We start from the raw sequence: 5,562 nt of genomic DNA, 5'->3' as shown, positions 1-5,562 counted from the left end.
GCACCTGCTTGCTTATCCATACTCATCCGCAAATACGGACAAGTGGATTAAAATGCTTTCCAATGGGGTACTCTATTCCTGAGCTTGATATGCTCGACTCGATTTAACTCCATGTGGATAGATAGACACCAGTGTACAAACGAGAAATTGATTAGTGGGTGAATGGGTAGATTGATGGTTAATTCAACGGAAAGTAGATCAGTCAATCACTAATTTCACTCATCAGCCCAATAGTCTTATGCGGGATGGTTTGAAAAAGATTTGGCCAGCAGCTACTTCATCGGCGTCTTTGTTAACGAAATGACAAACATCTATGTGACTGCATTCTGTCTGTACACATAATTGGCCTAGTACGAGAGCATCTACTACAGAGCGCTTACCCACCAACCAGTGGTGCTCAACCTTTGGTGCAACATATATAGATTTTCCCATTCCCAATCACTGTGTCGTGTTTAAAAGCTGAAAGCAGGCAAGAAATTACAACTATGCTTGTGGTGAAATACATTTCAAATGCTACTTCACATGTTTTTACTGTATGTAAGCAGAATGGCATGGCTTAACTGATTTAAAAGAGAAGCACACTAAGCAAATCAAAGGGACCTATCCACCGACAACACGGAACTCAAATTGTGCAAAGTTCGGCTACTGGTCATCTTGTGATGCAATTATATGTTTGGCAAATCATTCATCTCACGCAAACGTGCTACTGGTGGAGTAGTGGGATTAGTCTACCAAATTGATGTCATTGAGGCAATGACCAATGGCATCTTCATATACGAATATCTTTACTCTGATTGGCCTATTCAAGGCCAGTAATGTGCACGATCACCGTAGGAAAGTGAGTTACATTGGCTCACGGTTAGTTTCGCTTGGTTTAAATTTCGCGTTCGTGTACCTCTAGTTCGCATTTTATAGACTGATCCATCGAATCGATTGAGGCTTCATGGAATAACACAGTACTTGCTGAAGTGGGAGAGAGATGTGGAAAGGGTTGTGCGAGAGAAGAGCAAAATGTTCGTATTATAATCTCAAGTGCAGCAGAACAGGCAAAGAACTCAGCTCAGTTAATTCCCTTCATTAGCATATTCACTATGAATTAGAGGTACAAGAGGCCAAATTTTTATTCAGCTTTCAGTCATTGTGACCTGCATTGAGGTGACAATGAATGGAAGCTACTGCCGACACTGAAAAGGCATTTCTAATGGCGAAGCGCCAATCATCGGTAGGGTCGCTATTGTGAGACAATCTTTGGTGGACCACCGCAACGATGGTCCCGTGGTAATAAAAGTCACTGTGAATGGTGTATTGGAATTCTGTTTAAGATTTAAGGCAAACACTGACCTCAACATATGATTGGATGATCAATGGGATGAGTTGCGCAAATGTGGAAAAGCCATGCAATATCCACTTCAGAAGGAAGACTTATAATGAGAATTCATTGCCATCTAACAGTGCAGACCTCCGAAATCGTGTCAACCAATTGTTCATTTGTGATGGGAGGAGCCGGGATGGCTGCATCCCCAGCAATTGTTACTCGTTATATTACGTAGGGGCTCGCATTCGTCGATGATCCACCAATCATCCATCCCTGCATTTGCTCTTTCTTTGTATTCCTCTGCCACATGCAGTGTATATTTTACTACCAGTTATATTTGTTTTGTCGTTTCTACGTTGTAATCACCCATCCCCTTTTTTATATTTCTCCGGATCTGATTGAATTATTACATCGGTATCCTGTCTGTGGAATGCAAAATTCTTTTTTTAACAATATCGCTACTCTCAGAAGTAGAATGTTAAATCACATTTGAAGCTGGTAAATTTGACTCAACATAGTAGCACGAATTGCGCAAGTACTGCTTGCAGAGACCCTTGCTGCATGTTCTTTCAGCAAAAAAAAAAATTCCAGCACACTTGTTTTGCAGGTGTTTTGCCGCCTTGTCGGAAAGGGGAAAATAATGTAGTCCAAACAGATTGTCTAGTCTAGTCTATCCAGTTAGCATGGGCGACAGTAAAAACGCGACTGTTTTCTATTTCGTGAGTATTTGGAGATATTTACCTTGTTCATTCTCAGATCAAAACTGTAAGTCACCGTCTGCATACGCTGTGGTCCCTCCTACATACACGACGCTGACGCGGTTCTAAATATCAGTAGCAATTTCGAAAGTGTTAACATTGATCATCACGTGACATTCTGAAGCAAGTAAAAGTGCCTTCCAAATGGCAATTAATTGCTGACCTTTCTTAGGAAAGAAAACACCTCCTTCTGCCTCCACCTTGCTCTTTTATAAATTCCCTTGTGTTCCTAACCATCCTTCTAATATCAACTGTCAACACTGCCCAACATGCAGGCCAATATGATCCAATCCAAGACCAATTCAATTCACACACACTTTCTTTTTATTCCACTAACCACTCATCCACGCACCTACCTACCTATCCACTTATGCAGCGAACTTCACAAATCCAGCCCTGCAAAATGCGAGATCTGATGGCCCAGATAAACCAAATTAAGTTCATCGACATTGAATGAGTAATGGAGGTAAATTTGTGGTCCAATATTTTCAAATGCATCGCATCAAATGAAGCACCCACAAGCAAAGCAAACGCCAATCCCCTATGTTCACAGAAATTTTTAAATACCACATAGCAACACCGAAAACCAGCCATTTCCTTATCATAAGAAAATAGTGGGTGGCTGTGGACGTAAAAGAGGGATTAGAATTAAATAGATTGAGTTCTGTTGATAGGTGCTGCGATCTTCTACTGCCTGCCTCAGTTACCTACAAGCAAATGGAGATCATCACAATTATGACTAGTGCGGCCTAAAATGTAAGCAGGAAGGGTCTTACAAACACTTCCCTAATCAATACATTTACTAACAGAACGTAGAACGGCAATGCAACTCACCTGCAACAGAATGGTGGCAATGAAAATGTGCATTAAAGTCATCATATTATCTGAGGTAAATTTGACAATTTTGTCTCTTTATCGTTAGGAGCAGCCGTCGTATTGCAGTATTGTAATGGTAGCAATTTGTTCAATTTACCTACAAAGATGGTAAAACAGAATATGGATACACTCCATCATAACTACATTCCAGATAATAGATGGCAGTTTTCCTTCATAACTTGCTTCACCGAACGACTGGGGAAGTGTTTCTAGTGCTCTAACAAGTGGGGAAGTCAGTCTGGTGGGATAGCAGAAAGGCACGGATAAGGCGATTATTTGGGCGATGGATAGAACAATCAGAATGATGACGTAGTAGTAAGAAAGAAGAAAAAACAGTGAATAATTTGATGAGTTCATTGGTTGCTAGTTCACCTCTCTTAAGTCCACTTACAATCTTCAGTAGTATATTGCACCTGCAACACGAAGCAATCCACTCGATGAGACAATCCAACCACAACAAGGACTGGTAGCGATGCCATTTGCAGGAGATAAGTCATTAGGGGACTATATCATTGCAAAATCATCAATACCAGAGCGGTATTGCATGATTATGATACCACCTGCCTGCGCTTTCAGTTATGAGTCTGGCCAACTGGCGGATATCTTCATCACTGATATAAAATGGATCAAAAATCTTCGTTAGCAGCTATTTAACTATAGATTTGGAGGATTTCAGTAGAATTCCGAAAAGTGCTGCGGACAGGAAGGCCACCTGGAAAGAAAAATAAATTAAGCGCTGCTTCTGCAAGAAATGGTGAGTACTATCTCATTCTTACCACATCACATCACCTACGCAGAGGACGATATTAAGGATTTGAAGAACGAGCTTCAAGCCATAGGAAATAACACAGCTCATGCTGTGGAGGGAGATGTAAGGTGGTAGGTGTGTGTGAACGAAGAGCAGGAAAGAGAAAGAGGCAAAGAACTCACCTCAGTTGCTTCACTAAGTTTGCCTGTGAAATATGAACTAGGGATGCATAAAGACCAAATTTTAGCTGACTTCAAACTCACCTCTAGCCTATGTTATTCGCATATCCACAGTGAGTATGCACATTACTGGCCCTGAATTGGCCAGTGGGAGAGGAGAAATAGGTAGCTGAAAATGCCATTGGTTAATTGTTCGATTGACATCCATTTGGCAGCCCAATCCCAGTCTTCCACCTAGAGCGCGTTTGCCTTGGATGGATGATCTGTCATTCATGTGATTCGATCTCATAATGTCCAGTCGCAGAATTTTGCACAATTCGTATTTCCTGGCGTTGGTAGGCAAGTCTCTATGATTTGCATAGTGTGCTTTGCTGACAAATCAGTCAGTCCTTCCGTTCTGCTTGCATTCAGTGAAAATATGTGGAGTAGCATTAGAAGGGTATCTCATCGCAAATTCAGCATTTGAAATTTCTTGCCTACCTTCTTACTTAACACACGATACAGTGATTAGGAATGGGTAAATCCTAAAGATGTTGCATCGATAGTGCAGCACCACTGGTTGGTGAATAAGAGATCTGTAGAAGATGCACACAGATGATGCCTTTATGTGTAAAGGCAGAATGCAGTCTCTCAATTGTCTATCATTTCGTGAACGAGGCTGCCACTGAAGTGGACTGCTGATGATATCTTCTTCGTGCTATGCTACAAAAGGTCACCGAATTGATGAGAATAACTATTGGTAGAGCAACTTTTTCTATTAATTTGACCATCTATCCACTTATTTATCCCATTTTCCTTCCCCTCATCCACCCCTCCATTTCTTGGTTGCAAATTGGTGCCTATCTATGGACGTGTAATTGGGTCCTACCGAGCTTGCCAAGGTAAGAAATGGAGTAATCCATATAGAGGTCTTTAATCCACTTCTCTATGTTTACCGAAGAGGATGAGTCGGCAAGCGTATGCTACTCGTGCGTGCCTTTCACCTGAAGGTTAGTATTTTACCAGAATTGAAAATATTAGCACACGTCGCTTCATTCCGCATTGCTTTGGATTGAAGCTAGAAGGAGAGTGATTGAATGTGCTTAATGGCAATTTGAAAACGGGGTTCATGGAAATTGGGCAGTCAGCTGTACGCGTCACTGCGAGGTATAAGAAAACTACAATCATCGCCTCTAGAAACCCATGTTGGCTGGCGACAAGGCTCGGCACTTGTAGTTTCTTGGTAGGCGTAGAAAAGAACAAGGAACTCATCTCTAACGGCTTTTAAGGACAGCTGCCACAACGAGTAAGGGAAATCATTGAGTAATCTGTGCTGGGTGTATATAGAATATAGCAGTTGTCCAGAGTGTTTCAGTTATCCATCCTGCAGACCAGTGGCCTTTCTAGTGTTCGGGTTGACCTGTATTTACTGTAGCACAGGTTACCAGAGGGCTTAAGCCATGAAGCCAACGTGTTTTAGTCCTCTCAGGTCATGGTGGAAAGCCAATGTCTCAGTGTTTGAACCCCTCGCATGTGTTAACAACTTCATCAGCCTCAGTCGTGGTTAAAGTGGATGGGTGGTGAATCAAGGTAAGACGCAAGCACGATCTAAGTCTTGCATCACCCTTCGCATGAACTGGTGATTGTGTCCTCGAAATCTGATCATATCGAGCTTACAGGTAGAGTAATCAGTGGACAAGTCGGCGA

This window comes from Echinococcus granulosus (genome assembly GCF_000524195.1).
Source record: "Echinococcus granulosus chromosome Unknown EG_S00341, whole genome shotgun sequence".
NCBI lineage: Eukaryota > Metazoa > Platyhelminthes > Cestoda > Cyclophyllidea > Taeniidae > Echinococcus > Echinococcus granulosus.
The sequence above is the reverse complement of the archived record's forward strand: the minus strand, read 5'-3'. Positions refer to the sequence as shown.